We start from the raw sequence: 18,508 nt of genomic DNA, 5'->3' as shown, positions 1-18,508 counted from the left end.
CAAAAGGAAAATCCTAAGTGTTGTCTGCAGTCTCTGCAGCAATGTGAGCATTTCCTGTACATTCATTGTACTTAGTATGGTTTGGACAAAGCCAAAGAATACCTGCAGTGTTTGCTGTTAAAATGATACTGCATCTGGAATGGTTAATGGCATAGGCTGCATACTCATGCCATTAGGTCATAGTATACAGCCACGTTAAACAATTTTATACCAAATGCATACAAAGAGACCAATAAATAAAAATAAATCAGGTCATCTAGAACCTGTTTCAGTCCCTTTTTTCGTTCTCAACCGGACCCCTCCGGTTCGTCAACATGGCTGCAAATAATCCATTGCATTTGCAATGCCATCCATTCCTATAAAACACAAACATATGTGTAGGATTTTCTGCACATCTGGCCTTTGAAGAACAAGGGGAACTTTTCTCCCCTCCCCCAGCTGTGTGGTGTAACCAAACCTGTCAAACACAAGGACACCATGCAGGACCCCCAGTCTGTCGTCTCCCAGCTGCTCTGGATGTGGCCCCTGACGCTTTACTTCACTAAACACAAACCCTACGTATGTTTTTTAACCCCTCACTGTGATTTACAGTTGGTGATAGCATTGTTTGAAAAGCAGATGTGTGTGCTCTGGCTAATCTAAACTAAGAGATTTGTTACTTCAATGTATAGAGGACATGCTGAACCCATGAACCCTGGCGTCCCTATTCTGGGGTAAACATTTGGCACAAATAGCAGACGTACAAGCTCAGTAGCTCAGAATGCGTTGCAATGCTATTGTCGGTGAAGAGATATAGTAGCGGGTAAAAGGGAGTGGACATAGCCCTGGGGGACCTTGGTCAACTAAGTATATCGTTGCTGTGTTTTGTGAATTAATGCCCTACTACAGCACTGTTTCCCAAACAGTGGGTTGGGACCCATCTTTGGGTCGCGGACACATTTTTATCGGTCGCGAGTAAATATCTCCTTTTTTCCCGTTTCCTACATTTAAAAAATATCTATATATTATTTCGAAAGATTCAAAAAACTTTTCATCAATTAAAAACAATTCCAACATTTTTCAAAAGTATTTCATAAATGAAATGAAAAAACTAATAATACATAATATTTTTTTTTAAAGTTTAAGAAGTAGTGAAAATAGCAGATCTACAAGCTCACAGCGCTGCGCGAAGCGACCCGTTGTGAGCTTGTAGATCTGCTATTTTCACTAGTTTGGATCCCAGGCAAACGTCTAATTGGGTCTTGAGCTAAAAAGTTTGGGAACCACTGCCCTACAACGTCGTACAACGATGTCACGGATAAGTAACAAATATAGCCAATCTACAAGCTCATAACGCATCGCTGCGTGTTGTGAGCTTGTAGATCAGCTATTTTCGGTAATCTTGAACAGTTTCAAAGTTTAAATGGAAGTGTCTAAGTGTGTCTGTGGGTTTTATAATCTCACAGAATATATATTTTTTAATATGGCAGCTACCCTGATGAAGACAGCTTATTTAAATGGTATTTAAAATCCATTGAGTGTGCGGTATTCTTTCCTATTTGAATCTTGCTGCCAGTACCAGCACCTCATAAAAACTGTGGTGTGAGTTTATCTACTCTCTCCTACTCCAGTTCATGACATAGCCATGGATCTGATATAAACTACAGTAAAATGATGTGGCAATGGCAATGTTTCAAGACTTGAAAGACTGAATGTGTAAAGCAACCTGTTATCTGCATGATGTCACACAAATGAGGGATACAGAACATGTTAAAGGCTCCAGGAAAATGCGCCTAATGGAACAAACATTACAGTACACAATCTTACAAGCATATTTTTTCTGTGACTGTACCATTATGAGGGTTTTGGCGTAATGAGCAAAGACACGGCCAAAGTGCTAGTAATTAAATATTGCTGTTGTTTCCCAGACTTCAAAGCAAGCGACTTGGGGTTTAGTCTAATCTGATACCATTTTCCTGCACAGGAAACACTCATAATGATTTATTTTGTCTTGTTAGCATAGCTCATAATTAGGCTAATCTCATTGAGAGACCAAACACATGACCCTTGTCAGTTAAAAAATAATCAGGGTCAAGACATGACACAGTATCAGCAAATCAGAGTAATGACTCGATATTGCCTGTCCGTGCACTGCCAAACAGGCCAGAGGTGTTGGAGCACATTTGGTGCATCTGACTAGCTCTAATAAGCTCTTCAATCTCTCCTTAGACACAACACAAGTAATTCAACTCCCTATTGGATTCGCTCACTGCTAATGGGTATCTGCTGCCTTTAACCACATGAACCCTAGCGTCCCTAATATCCTGGGCATGTAATAATAGGCGAACATCATGCAAAAATGAGGGAACGTTGGGCAACCATTTGGTAAAAACAGCAGATCTACAAGATCTACAAGATCTGTAGATCGCGCTGTGAGCTAAAATTCTAAATGACTGTGAAGCAGCTAGCTGATTGGTTGATGCGTATCAGCAGGAAATTCCTCATTATGAATTTCCTCAAATGGATAAAAAATGCATGCACTTTAGGGCAACGAGTTCAACGCAAGTGGACCTATGTAGGAATAAACTGAAGGTTGAAATGTAATAGTCTGTTACATACATTTTATTTAAAGGACAGTATTATAAATGCATAGAGAGCATTTCTACGTTATCCGTTACTGATATACTTTATTTAGATGTATAAGGAATTGAACCCTTACAGTGCCTTTCTCCATTAACTGAGGCAAGTGGATATTCAACTCTTAACCCTGGCATTATTAGAGCCTTGCACTACCAATTGAGCAAACAATTAAAGGTGTATTTCACTTTAAAATACTTCTGGGGTCATTTTAATGTCTACTCAGGCTTTTGTGTGCACCCCAGTGATTTTTTAAGTTGCTTGATTCAATATTCATCTATTTGATATTCATTTGATCAGATTTGATATATAAGCCCATTGAACTTCAAACTCCATTTTCACGAGACTCACTGAAAACACACATCCCTGGTTCTGGTGACTGATATTGACCTTCTAATGCATGAGGGAGGGCCATGCATTTTCAAATGCTTTTTTCTCTCTTTCCTCTTTTGTATTTATTTTTAATTAAAAAAAGATTTGTTTCAAAAAAAGAAAAAAGCTATTGAAAATCATGACCCTCTAATGCCTTAGATAGAAGGACAAAATGAGTCACCAGAACCAGGGACGTGTGTTTTCAATGAGTCCATTAATGGAGATTGAAGTTAAATGCTTGGCTCATATAGGAGGGGGCGTGCCTGTTGTAAAGAATCTCAAATATCTAAATATTGAATCAAGCAACTTACAAACTGTTTTGGGGTTGCACACAAAAGCCTGAGTAGACATTAAAACCCAAGAAGTGTTTTAAAATGAAATACCCCTTTAATGGTATGTTCCACCCATTGGGCTACAGTGAATTAAATCCATAATCCCTGACCTTATGAAGACAACTAAAATGTTGCCATCGGGTAACAGGTTATAGTACATGTAAGTGTTGCCAGAGCATCCTTTTTGGGACACGCTGGTAGATGCATCAACCACATTCCAATCCAATCCAATCCACTTATATAGCACATTTCACAACCAGGGTTAAGGGTTTACAAAGTGCTGTACAGAAAATCATGCAAAATACAAGCTAAAATAAGCTAAAAACACAGAAAACACCATCAAAAAACACAGAAAACAAATAGGACATAGACCACAGAAAACTCTCAAGCGGGGTTAAAATGCCAAGGTGTAAAAGTGTGTCTTAAGCCGAGATTTAAAAGTCTCAATGGTGGGGGCCCTTTTAACATGGGGGGGAGTGCATTCCATAGGGTGGGGGCTATGGCAGCAAAGGCTCGGTCGCCTCTGGTCTTTAATTTGGTCCTTACTGTGACCTCGAGACTTAGCTGGCCAGCAGACCGCAGTGACCTTGGGGGGGTATAGACCTTTATGAGGTCAGAGAGGTACTGAGGTGCCAAGCCATTGATCATTAATCACATTAATCACAACGTCAACCCAGTTTGATTCTGGCCAGCGACCTGTGTTGCACCTTCCCCCCTCTCTGTCCTCTCTGTCCTCGCTGTATGTATTCCTATCTCTCTACAATGTGCTGTCTGAAGAGGAAAACTAAAGGTGTTGCCAGAAATGTCTGGAAACAGGAACAGGAAAGAGATAAGTAAGGAGTCAGACTAAAAGCTCTGGTATCATCCCTGACCGCACAACGATGAAACAAACATAAGTCTTGTAATGAATAATCTGCACTGATGAGTCAAGGTATGTGTGGGGGTACACATCTGCAAACTCAAGTCCTTGTGTGAGGTCCATTGCTTACTTTAGTTCAGTTAACAGACTCAACACACACACTTTTAATTACATTTGGAAAATACCAGAGAAGAAAAACTGGCAGACATTTTAAAGATTACGTTGTCATCTTAAGAAGACAACTCATAAAATAAAAACATGTGGCTGTTAGGACCCCCCGTTTGTCCTGATGATTGGCCTATTCTCCTCCTGGCTTTCTGGTTGTCATGGTTGTCTCTCTCTCTCACTCTCACTCTCTCTCACGCACGCACGCACGCAAATTTGACTCGGTCCTACCTGAATAAGAAAGGATTCCAGCATTCACTCGTTCACATCACTGAAAGGAAGAGGGGATAAGATTTATTACCCTATAAAGCACTTCATTAGCCTACATTCTTTTGCACATCCTTAAATCAGTCATAGGCGTTGATAGTGCTATTACATAGGGGTGTGCCGATACACTAATTTCACCAAACGATACGATACGATATTTGGCTCACAACTTCGATACGATTTCGATACGATACGATACGCACTTTTTTTATTATGAAAAATATATGGGGGAGAAAAAAAGCAAATGCAAACAAATAATTCTGTTTTTGCATTATTCAGATATGCGAACTTGTAGCTTTTCAGCTACAATAGCCGTTTTGAATCAAAATAGGGCAATAGTGTGATACCTGACCCGAAAAAAAAACATGTTGTCACCCTTTTCACCTCGGGACTGTTTGCATGCCTGATTATTATTATTGTAAAAAAAAAAAAAAAAAAAAGTTTTTTTTTTTTTTTTAAACGATTTTTTTTTTCTCAAAACGATACATATCGTCATGTCAAACGTATCGCGATATATCGCGGGACGATATATCGGCACACCCCTACAGCAAACTGACAACGTTGTGACAGTTTTAAGAGAAGTCATGTTCAGTATCATGGATTAATTGAAAACACACCCAAAGGGTGCTCTACCCAGAGAACCCCCTCAGTTCGGAGTGTTCGGAGAACTAATGACACATACAGTACACCCCCCATTATAAGACAATGTTTGTCGATTCTTGAAAGTTATTTTTTTTTTACACATTTCAAATCACTGTCACAGTCAAAACTGCAAACAAAATCATTTACAAAAATGACAATGACAAATGAAGGCATTCCGGAACTGCAAACAAAGTCATTTGCTGTCTTGCTATGGCGCTTACCCAGACCCTCATGTTGATCTAAACCAGAGCCAAGTTCACACAAAGACTTAAAAAAAGAAAAAGTGAACTCTGACTACCACCACAAGGCAAGCACAAAGCAGCAATATATTAAAAGGGTCTGTAAGTGATATTTCTTTGTTAAAATTAAAAGTGTTTTGTTAAAATGGTAACGCTCTAAATTCTGATAGCAGTATGTGTTGGTTAAATAACAGGGGACACTCTCCATCTCTCCAGCTCAAACAAAAAAATATTTTTTCAAATGTGTCACCCCAATCCAGTCAAGATATAGAGAACCCATTTATCATCCTCAATTTTATAGTTTTGCAATTCCTGTTTTGTCTGCTCATGTTTTTCTTTCAACACTTCCAATTGCACTTGTTTATCTAGCCTTGGATCAAGACTATCATAGATGTATTTGATCGAGTCTGACTTTTACATGATCATAGATATGCAAATGTCAAAATCGATTAAATAGCCTACATCTATGATAGTCTTGATCCAAGGCTATTGTTTATCCTGATTAGATGAAATTTGGTATCCTGAACGGAAAATGTATTTTCTGTTTAGGAAGGGCTAGGGAGATGGGGAGACCATCAGCAAACACAAAACAGGATTGGCTTTAGTATACTGGTAGGTAGGCTACTACAGAACAGCATGGATGGGGTGGACTGCATAACTTCAAATTAAATTAATTAATTAATATCTACCTATGAAATAGGCTATCTAAAAGCATTTTTCTAAAATGTTCCACTGTTCTCTGCCTAACTTTAACACAATTCTCAAATGCAATTGTTTGGTGATTAAGCAGTAAGGTTACAGTTATTGTAGGCTAACCACGCAATTTATTGCAGCACTCATTAGTATAGGCTACATCATCAGCAGCTGCTCAACCTGCAACTTGAACACGTCTCACATTTGCAGCCATTGCTTTTCAGTTATCGCCTATAATAGGCTACATCCATGCTAAGCTCATATTCATGCAAACAATGATATTAATTGTGTTAACTTACAGCGTGGCTGGTGGTGCATGGCTGTGAAGCGCGAAGGCAGGAATCCCATTGCCTTGTATGGGAGGCGGACTTTAGTTTAAAGTTGTTGTCTCTGGGTTCCACAGCCACGCCCACTCCTCGCACCCATCCCACTTAAGCCTACATTGTGCTCCGTCGCACCACGGTGTCGCGCGCCGAAAATAGCCGACAGAGACAGTTGTGGAAAAATGGTAACAGGACAGGTGGTGGGCACCAAAACCATCTGGGCAGCTGGACACTAGGGACATGTGGGCACCTGGACGAGAGGGCACTTAGGGGTGGAGATAACTGGGCACCCAGACGAGTGGGCACCGGGATAACTGGGCACTAGGACTAGTGGGCACCTGAATAGTGAATTCATGTCCACAAGTGGTTTTTAACTTTACATAGCATGCTGCTTTGTTGTTGGTAAGTGCTATTTAACCCGCTGAAAAGTACAATATAGGGTTTATTTGTCAAAATAGTGCTGAGGTCAAAAGTACATTATAACAGAGTTTCAAAGTACAACATAAGAGTGCATTTGCCAAAATAGAAGTACTGTTAAAAAATAGAACAATGTTAGGATAGAGAAAACATAGTAAAAAAAATAGATCAAAATGAGTAGCCTACTGTAAAAAAAAAAATCACTTGCCAACAACAGAGCAGCATGCTATGTAAAGTTAAAAAACACAATCCTAATGGTGCCCACTTGTCAAGGTGCCGAGTTATCTCCACCCCTAAGTGCCCACTCATTCAGGGGCCCACATGTCCCTAGTGCCCAGATGGTTTTGGTGCCCTGTTGTCCTGGTGCCCACCTCTCCAGGTGCCCACTTGTCCAGGTGCCCAGTCATCCCAAAAATATGGTGCCCGGATGTCCCTAGTGCCCACCTGTCTTGTATTCGGAAAAAGTACTCAAATGTTATACTGCTATGCAGAAATACTCTGTTACAACAAGTAAAAGTCCGGTATTCAAAATATACTTTAGTTAAAGTACAAAAGTATTGTCATCAAAACATCCTTAAAGTACAAAAAGTAAAAGTTGTACTTAAGTACAGTACTTAAGTAAATGTACTTAGTTACTTTCCACCACTGGATAGAGCTCACTGCTATTTTTGATGCAGGACACCGTTGTGCGAGGAAATATTAAATGCAAAACGTGGTGTAACTTAGTATGCCTACAGCTACAGTAAGGCTGGAGCCAGGCACAGCTCTTCACACTGTTCACACAGACGGACACATTAATCATGTCGACACACACGCCAACTTTAAAACATGTAGAACCCAGAGGGGGAGTTTTTGCAGAAAAAAGTTGTATTTGTGCAGCGTTATCAAAGCACTTCTTAAGAAAGGAAAATACAGACGATGATGATGTAGTGTGTGTTTGTTTGTGTGTGTGTGTGTGTGTGTGTGTGTGTGTGTGTGTGTGTGCGTGCGTGCGTGCGTGCGTGCGTGCGTGCGTGCGTGCGTGCGTGCGTGCGTGCGTGCGTGCGTGCGTGCGTGCGTGTGTGTCAATGTGATCTTTTGGAAGTTGGATTACTGGTAGGCCTATTTATTATAAATATATTATCTCTCTTGTATGTCTAAACTAAAACTGTTTCAGGTGTAGCCTCTAAAATGCCATTTGATGAATGCTTTAAAATTGGTGAGTGCATATTTCTACATAATGATTGGTCCCCACAGTAATATCACCTTTATAACCCCCTTCATAGAGCTCTAGATGCATGTTACTGCCTCTAAAGAAGCTCTTTGAAAAGAAAGAATAAAAACATAAACTAAAATGTCTGGGATAAAGCCCAAAAATGAAATGTTCATTTATTGTAAATACCAAACACAACTTTTACCAAGCTGTAAATGTAAAATCACAAAAGAGAACAGGAAAGGGAAGAGATAGGCCGGCCAAAATCAACAGAAGGGAAGCTCTCTGGTCACACCCACGCAATCGGACATCAATCAATCCCAGAACGCTCGCCCCCCAATATAAAAAACAGGGGGAGAACGTAACAGTGACTCAATATTGATTTAGACAGACTAAACACACGCACACAGACACACACACACGCGCACGCACGCACGCACGCACGCACGCACGCACGCACGCACGCACGCACGCACGCACGCACGCACGCACGCACGCACGCACGCACGCACGCACACACACACACACACACACACACACACACACACACACACACACACACACACACACACACACTTAAGAGAGGATGGTGGTCATGTGACAGAGGTTACCAGTCCTAATTGAGTTCCTTTTTGGGAAACAATCATAATTGTGACATTGTGATTATGTGTGATTATGTGGTTTGAAAGGGGATATTATACATTATGAAATATGTTTTCAAAGGTGCTGTTGTCTCTGGCTTCCTTTTTCTTGGGAGTATCGGACTAAATAGCATTAAATGCTGATGACATGAGAATTGTTAGTTCTGACTATGGCATCACTTTGTGTTTTTGGCACTAAAGCTATTTTGTCTTCATGGTCTCTAACTTTCCCTGTGTGAAAAGACAAAATAAACGGCTGGCAATGTCTTACATTGACCAGATCTTCTCAGCCCTTTCTACTATACCCATAAAGATCTGAGGTCCTCCCATCTAATTCGTTTTAATTTTGCCCTGTTTAAAACTGAATGGCGACTGTGCCTTTGTAGTCACAGTACCAAGGCTGTGGAACGCGGTCTACCCATCTGGTGCTCCCTCTATCACCACTTAAAATGTTCTTAGTCTGGCAAGTTTTGCTTATTGACTACGACTCACCATGTACTTGACAAATAATGCAGACCATTTTCCTATAGTATGAAAATCAACTTGCACATACATGAGACTTGTTTGAGATAGGCAATTCAACACATTAAATATCAATTTGGCATGGTAATTCTTTGTCAAAATGATGTTGTAGTTGCTTATTAATTCTGGATGAAAACATTCCCTAGATTAACTATACTATCGGGCAGGGGGGTCAAACTCCTTTCCGCACTGAGCGAAAGGTATCCTATAAAAACTGGTCAAACATTGGCCAAATTGTCAAATATGTCAAATATATTAAGTCCATTGTCAGCCATTGTCACAGACTTAAAACATGACCACCCTGCTGCAGAAATCCACTGAGCGATTGCTGCTTTTACAATGTTGTCCAATAAAAATTAAACAAAAAAATAGATGAGAAAATTTAAAAAAAGTTTGTTGTTCAAGGATTGAGGAAAAGAGTTCATGTTTACACATTGATATCCATCTATTTTTTTTAATTATTCAAGGTTCAAGGGGCGTGAGATTAACTTTCTATTCCACTAAAAACAACATTCCCTTTGAAATTAGGTGATAGTTTAAATATTAAAAGTTCTCCTGAAGCACAAATGCGAAGGAGAAGATGAATTGGGATGGTCGGAACAGCAGTTACATGCTATATATTTTATTTGTATTGTTGGCCCAAACCCAACCAAAGATAGGGATAAAACATATACAAACAGCTCAAGATCATACATTTATTTATTAACAAGGGCTTAGAGTTTAAGAACCTCATCCAATGCAAATACATTTTCAATTTAAGCAAGGAAATATCATCATCTGGTGAAGAATATTCCATGGATGAGCCTGGTCTGAGTCATCGCTGCTGTTTTTATGCCATTCGGGTTTTAGGTTCTGTGGCAGCGTCATCCTGACTTCCACACAACATCAAAACCCTTACTGGAATCAGGCAGCCCTGGACTTGCATCACGCCCACCTAGGGTGCCACGGCACCTTGATTTATTTAACAATATGAGGAGCAGTCTAATACAGACAAATAAATCCACAAGAAGCAGGCAAGAATCCAAAATGAAGATCATCAAACAGTTTCATGTACAGTACAGGCCAGGGTCTCAGGAAATCAGACAAACAGAACACATGAGAGCCAAGATGTAAAGAACAAAGGTAATACAGCGTATCAATCGGACAAGGAACCAAAGAAGTAACATGAGGAGTGCGAACAGGTCCAGTATATGGATGTGATGAGGAAGGAAGAAAAGTCCAAGGAAATCTGCTGGACAGCTAGATGAAGGCAGGGTCTGGGGAGTTGATGGAATTCCATTTTAGGAATTTGTGGCAAAAGTCCCAGGCTGACAGCCACATGAATGTGTCCCTACAAATTGAGCTGGTTATATTTCTGGTGATGAAAAGACATCAGACCATGAAGGCATTTGATATCTGTTCAATTATATGTCTAGCATATTGTTCTCATTTGATTTTATAAATAGCTTGTTTTCTAGTTCATCAGAATTCCCATTACCAGCTTTGGGAGTAAATAGTGTTTATGTTTACGTTGTTAATGTTTCTCAACAAGCCAAACCAAACAAATTAAAGATTCCTACATTGGACTAGCTCAGTGAAAATCTTTCTACAACAGTTTGCAAGTAAAAAAGAATTATGTTCAACATCAGTTTTCACAGACAAACTCAATTGCATGTTGTCATTTATCCGAATGCTGTAAAGCTTTTTAACGGTACCTGTGAGACTCGCCACACAATTTTCCATTGTTTCTCTATATGTGTCTTGCAAGATACTCCTGAAATTGAATTAAACCTGAAGGGTCCAGGCAGTGGGGTCCATTTAGGTTCATTAGATATGGCCCTTTACAGTACCTTACTCTCCATCAACCTGCCAAGAATCCCACAACTGGATATCTTACTGAAAAAGGCCCATAAATCAAAAGGTGAACATTTATAGTGTCTATAAACACTGCAGCTGAAATTAAATACTGTGTGCCAAACTGTGACAGGATAAACTTGCCAGAAATCGAAAAAATCTTGTCTACTACTAGAGCATCTTAATTTTTGTCCTGCTTGAAGTTGAAGTACGTATTTAAAGCTGAGTGTAAAACATTTATCCTTATACTGTAGGTCCATTTCATTCCACTCTGAATGGCTTTTCCATTACATTCAATTGCTTGAAACTTTAAACAACAGCAACAATTAGCGCACTGAAATAAAGATGGTTTAGTTTCAGTGCAATATGGATAATTATTCTTGCTGAAACCGAAACGTACGCCAATCCTCCTGGCGACACAATCTTCACAACTTCCTTTGCTACAACTACAACTTTATACCTTTATAACTTCACATGTCCCAGAAAATCGAAATTATTTTTGTTTGCAATTAGGAGGGCCAGTGACCTGAGATGTGTTTTGGTAAAGAAGAAAATAAATCAACGCTTCAGACTTTGGTATTGTCCATGGGATCAATCTGTTTTCACGTTATGTTCATCTAAATCATCAACATATTTGTTTCATTTAATGAACTGAGTTCAAACCTGAAGCTAGAAATGTAATGCTGATGTCTACATGTGTGTGGGCAGCTATATGTCAGTTATTTTAAAACTGAGGCTGGTAATGAAGGGTTCTTCCAATGTATACATTTGTTTAGTTTTTGTTTTTCTATTACAGTACAGTAAGGATCTCTCTATTAGCTGGTGCCATAGCCCTCCTGGGGGGTCCACATAAAAACACATAAAACCATAAATTGCAAACCAGAACTCAACACACAATAGATAACCAATCAACATAAAAACAAAAAAAGAAAGACAAATAAATGACACAATAAATATGATGAGAATCAAATAACTAATTGCAAATAAAACTAACAAATAGACACCTGAGACCAATTTACTATAAATGCAGCAGAGATTTTGAGGCAGATTATTCCAGATAAATATTGAATAAATATACCAGATGGTCATGGCTGTACTGTATCTCTATTTAAGTCAGGGTTTAGTATTGGTTGAGGCTATTAACAAATGCCTCACACTGACTGTACACTTTTTTTTAAATCATAAGTACTGTAATCAATAGTACAGGTAGGCTGTACTATTTAAACCCTGACCCTGACTGTGCCATTGGCATGTTCTACTCAGTCTCTCACCAGGGAATGAACGCTTGAGACATGCTTTAACCATTACAGCATACAATGGAACATATGGAATGCATTAATGTACAGACTGAAAATAACACATTGTTAAATAGGTCGTAGAGGCTTGTTGTAGCCGACAGACAGACAGACAGACAGACAGACAGACAGACAGACAGACAGACAGACAGACAGACAGACAGACAGACAGACAGACAGACAGACAGACAGACAGACAGACAGACAGACAGACAGACAGACAGACAGACAGACAGACAGACAGACAGACAGACAGACAGACAGACAGACAGACAGACAGACAGACAGACAGACAGACAGACAGACAGACAGATCCCCACTACACTTACAGTAACCTCCCGTTTCTATGCGAGAGCTGGCGAGAACTTCTGGGAACTCAGATTACACTTAACCATACTCTACCTGGAATACCACTACCCCAATCCCCTTGGATTCTAACACGGTACAGCTTGGCTAACAGCTGACCTACCTACCTTTAACATGTCCATTTCTCATGCAGTTACATTTTCTAATCCTCACACATTCTCACACAATTTCTCTCTGAAACCCCCCAAACATTCACAAGACATCCCACACAAGCAAATACATGTTCACACACAACATAATTTGCCTACAGATAAATATGTACACATGTCTATTCACCAGAACAGGTAAACACAGACGCACGCACGCACACACACGCGTGCACGCGCACACACACACACACACACACACACACACACACACACACACACACACACACACACACACACACACACACACACACACACACACACACACACACACACACACACACACACACACACACACCATATTCTACTCATTTATATGTCATTATGCTGCATACTGCGTCATCCAAGTTCATCCTTGTTCACAGATCTATTTTCTGTCTGTCAGAATACACTGAGTACATGTGTGTTTCTCAGCAGCCATAACAAATATACCATAACTGTCATTTCAAAGTCAATATAAATCAATGTGCAGATACAGTATGGCAAGAGAGGAAACATGATTTCTTCCTTCTGGGAAGTAGGTTACGCAACCATACCTGGGTCTAATCAGAGTTTAATGCTTTCCATGTTTTACTGTATTTTGAGCCTACTTTTTGGCATAGGGTTTGCCTGAGGAGACTTTGGCATGAATGGATACCTTAGTAAGCATATTCACACAGTGGCTATTTTGCTATTACTCGGGTATGAAATACTGTGCAAGCAAAATTATTGCCCTGTGAATACAATGGCATCTGCTTGGGTACCTTCCCAACTCTGTGTCTTTAAGCACCAGCCCACTCTGTCTGCCCTATTTTACACAGATTGTAATAATTAAGTAATTCAGGATCATTTCCGGAGGAGTGGGGGAGCAGGAAGGTCAAGGGTGGACATAACTGCAGACACAGGAATTAACTCGCCATCCAATTTTCTAAGCTCTACGTTCTTGGCACTTGGTAGTGACCCTCTTCCTCTCTTACTTATTCACCCACTCAAAAACAGGAATGAATAAATTGTGGTAGTTTTTTTTTTTTTATAAACAAAAACAAAAATAAGCAAATAAACAGGTTCCCTCTGCAGTCAACTTCAAGTTGAAAGAACATGTTAGTTAAAATAACTGAACAGGAATGTAATCCTGCTAGAGCTGTGGTCTCCTGGTGAGTTTAACTGCTTCCAAAATATTCTATATTTTGCAATAACAGATTCCTCTTGTCTGCTATTGGATTACTGCTTTTTAGTGCTCATGTGGTCTTTGCAGTTGTGATTTGTAAATATAGATACAAATCTCACACATTCTTGTATTTGTTTGTCTTTCATGTATCAAAAGAAGCAATGTTTAATTTCAGTGTTAAAGGTTAAATAACATATGTTGCAAAAATAAATACGTTGAAGCCCACAGCACAGTGGTGTGTGGCCGTTCAGCTTCATGTGCCTAATGCAACGTGCTGTAACAACACTGATCTGTGCAGGCTCCAGGGCAGGAATTTCATGGAGGCCATGAAGGCCATTGTTGCTAATCAGTTTGGCCTTATGCCCCTCCTGAAAAAGGTTACATGCCCTGAGGCCACAGTGGCCTTGATGCCCCACCCACACTGACCCAGCTGATGTTTTCACAATTTTCACCTGACTTTTTTTAACTTGACTTGACTCTGATTGGTGCAGGGCTGAGTGTGTATGGACTTTATTTTGTGAAATAAACTGCTCATGTATTTATTTAGACTGATAGTTATACTACATATTGAATACAAAATAATTAACAATATGAATTTAAAAATCCATCAGCTACAATCATTGTTTTATTTGATCGTCCATGATTGTCCTGAATTTTCCATGACTGTATATGCCAATGGATTACTGGTTATAGGAAAAAGATAATACCCAAGAATCACATCTGTGGCATTACTGTACAAACTGGGAGAGTTTTGGTATAGGTTAGATGTCTTATGCATTATCTAAAGTCATTAAATAATAATTATTCAGTCCCCATTCCTTTAGGGTATTTTTGTCACATTTTTGGCACATAACATAGGCTACGTGGAATTCATCCTCTGCATTTACCCATCCTAACTATTAGGAGCAGGGGGCGCTATTAAGACAGTGCCCTTTTGGGAGTTATGTGTCTTGCTCAGCAACAGGGCAGGCCGCGGGGGAACCAGGGAACTTTTGATGACAAGCACTTGGAATTGTAAGAGTTTAGGCATTACATTTAAATGGACTCTATTTAAGCTATTTTCAAAATTTTTGCCTCTTTCTTATATTATTTGACAATTTCGCCAATGTTTGTATATTATAGTTTGTTGATTGCAGTTATGGTCTTTTTTGGGCGGTGAAACCGCCCCTATATGTGAGGTTTGGATATTTGCACACCAAATCCTGCGCTGTGATTGGCCACAAATGTACCCCCCTAACCCTGCACCGTGATTGGACCGAGTTGAAATGATCCCACAACAAAGCCGAACTCTTAATACGTGTCAATATGTTGACATCAATGTCTCTGATTGGCTAGAGGGACGCATGACGAAATACAATCCTATAATAAAAAGGTGTGTCACTTCAAAAAGTCGTTTACGTTTTTGAAGCGAGGTAAGACAGGATCAATCAGTCTTGATTGGAACAGTATCTTCTAGTCCAAATCACCCGTCCGTGCGTGTGTGTGTCCCTTTGAGAACACCTGACATTGGTCAAGCAAAGGCGCAGAAGGCCAAAGCTAAGAAAGCATACTCATCTACAACAGTAACACAGAAGAGGACTAGAGTTGAATTGATCCCACAACAAGACCGAAATCTTAATACGTATTAATATGTTGACACCAATGCCTTTGATTGGCTAGAGGAATGCATGACGAAATACAATTCTATAAATAGGTGTGTCACTTCAAAAAAACGTTTACGTTTTTGAAGCGAGGTAATCAGTCTTGATTGGAACAGTATCTTCTAGTCTAAACCAGTATCTCATTAGTTATTGCTATGATAATATAATTGCTATAGTCTGCTGGCGGAGACTTGTGCTCCGAGGAGCACATTTTCTAGTTATTTATGAAATATTAATCTCTTCTTAATAACTGAAAGATGCACAGTAAACACAGTTTACACAATCTATCACAGGAGCCAAAATAAACGTCACATATAGTTCACTCTTTTGTTTACTTATTCCAAGCTTTCTTTAAAAACAAAATGTATTTTGATCAATGCAGCACAAACATATTTTTCACAGACATAGCCCATCTTGCTAAATGTTGAGTTTTTGTTTAAAAAAAATATTGTCCTCTGACCATTTGTTTTCCTGATGTAGCGTACTACTGTAGCTACAACAGACATGATTTGTTTATCAAAGGAGTTGTCTACAGAAGGCTTCTTTTATTTTGGAATACATAATACATTGATATAACCCCAATTGTTATATCAAATATTTTCCTCTGGCATATTTGTTAGTCTATTAAAGCTAGCTTATAAACACGGCTCCAAGTCCCACTCATGTCTCTTGTTGTTGCAGGCAGATTTATGAACTCCAATAAAATACTGTAGCATCCCCGGGGTGTGCCAATGTGATTGATCTAACACAATTGTGTTTTATTATGTGTAATTTAGCTTGTTGAATTAGAGGAATCGTTGTACATGCTATTTGGGATCAATGTGATTTAATGTTCATTATTCCACTTGCCATTTATGTTGTTACTGTGTATATTAAAGCCACTATATTGCACTGATCAGAGCAATGGTAACAGAGTTATGGCCATTTGAAGTGTCAAAAACTGCAGTAACACTGCTGTAGCGCCCCATACTGTATGTGTGCAATTTAGTTTTTTTGGTGTTACTATTGTCATGCCAGACCCCTGAACAGTGTTTGGTGCGGATCGGAGCAACGGTGCACCTTGACAACGTGGCCCCTGGCAGCAGTAAGCTGGGCTGCACAACATGTGACCCTCAGGGGCCCATTGCAGCAGTAAGCTGGGTGTGGCCCCTGGGGGCCCCTGACACAGTAAGCTATTGTCATGACTCATGGCAGACCCCTGAACAGTGTTTGTGGCAAGTTTGGTGCAGATTTGAGCAATGGTGTGCCTCTGACAGGGCCCCTGGGGGCCACATGTGGCCCATGGTGTGACTATTCTCATTGCAGACCCGTTAACAGTGTTTGTGCCAAGTATGGTGGAGATAGGAGCAACGGTACGCCTCGCAAGTCTGGATGTTACGTTTGTGACGTCTACCCACCATCGACTGATTACGCAATTTTAGGATTACATTTCTGTTATGTTGCACGTCGTTGGAGCCAAGGCTAATGTAGTCATGAACCGTGTCGTGTGAGGCAAAGGTTGGTAATGGTTTTAAATTAAACTTTCCTGCCATGTGTCCTGCCGACTGCCGAGTGATGCCGAATGCCGTCGACTGCCCACCCAAGGGGTTAATTTCAACACCTCCAAAATGAGGTGTGTGCTGAGCGAATACTTGCGGTGAGTGCCTGCACCGAATGGTGCGATGACTGTGGTGTCGACTCAGTGCCTTCCAAATTGCATATCGATAGTGGGAATCAGTTAATCTAATCTGTGTTACAAACCTTACGTAGCTGCTCATAATGTAATAACAGTTCATAATGTGAATACGGCTTATATTGTTGATATGTTGATCGTAATAATCAGTATCATGTCAGTATCTGTCAGTATCATGGTCAGATAATTTTACATTGTTGTTCCAGAAGACAATAATTTCTAATGATTACCTATTAACAAAGTCAAGGACCTACAGTACCTAAAGAGAAGGATCTTTTCAACAAGAGCAGAGCATTAAAAATACAACTTATATGCTGCATTTAACATGGACACTGCATATTCATAATAATAATATTAATACAAATAATAGATTAATAATAATAATTTCAACACTAATATTATCAGTTAAGCTGTTGACCTCTACTGGTGAAATGAAGGCAGTACATGAAAGCCCTGATCTAATTTGTATGCAATACTAGGAATTACTCACTTTTTGTTTTCACTCAGGCTTTGTGATAATTGTAGTTCCGGGTTTCCAGAAAGTGACATACCCATTTCCTGTTTGTTAATTTTCCCATAGCTTTGTTTTATTGGCGGATTTGAACCAGAAATGTGTTTTCCGGTTCAAATCTGGTGCCGAGCAAATCAAACAAGCTATGGAAAATTAACTGGAACACGAAACGGGTATGCCACCTTCTGGAAACTCAGGATGGGCAGAGCCAATTGACTCGAGTGACTCGAATCTAATGTGACAGTAAGATATGATGTTGACTTTCCGGGTGGGGTTTATATCCACGTAAGATAATACCTCAGATTTATATAGCGCTTTTCTAATTTAGCCGCTTTACATGGTAAAAAAGAATACCGGTAAGAAGAGAAAAGTACACTTTTTTAGGTCGAAAATAATGCTAGCAAATACAAAACCCTTCCGTAGATGTGTGTATGCGCATGTGTGTGGGTGCGTGTGAGAGAGAGAGAGAGAGGAGAGAGAAGAGAGAGAGAGAGAGAGAGAGAGAGAGAGAGAGAGAGAGACAGAGACAGAGACAGAGACAGAGACAGAGACAGAGACACAGAGACACAGAGACACAGAGACACAGAGACACAGAGAGACAGAGAGACAGAGAGACAG

The 18,508-nt window shown here is 39.8% G+C and overlaps 1 protein-coding gene across 4 annotated transcripts in view; it reads right to left on the bottom strand.

Annotated features, from left to right (window-relative positions):
* Positions 1–6,548, bottom strand: part of col6a4a (collagen, type VI, alpha 4a) — a 51,344-nt gene extending 44,796 nt beyond the window's left edge. For 3 of the 4 annotated variants that reach the window (XM_080427584.1, XM_080427586.1, XM_080427587.1), the window contains exons 1-2: positions 6,485–6,548; positions 4,576–4,615 (exon numbers count right to left, since the gene is read on the bottom strand). The gene's annotated coding sequence lies outside the window, so the exon portion shown is untranslated. The remainder of the gene's footprint in view (positions 1–4,575; positions 4,616–6,484) is intronic. The other variant, XM_080427585.1, reaches the window with a different exon arrangement.
* Positions 6,549–18,508: the final 11,960 nt, after the last annotated feature.

Source organism: Gymnoscopelus braueri, assembly GCF_963280865.1.
Source record: "Gymnoscopelus braueri genome assembly, chromosome: 4".
NCBI lineage: Eukaryota > Metazoa > Chordata > Actinopteri > Myctophiformes > Myctophidae > Gymnoscopelus > Gymnoscopelus braueri.
This window is presented reverse-complemented; position numbering and strand designations above follow the sequence as displayed.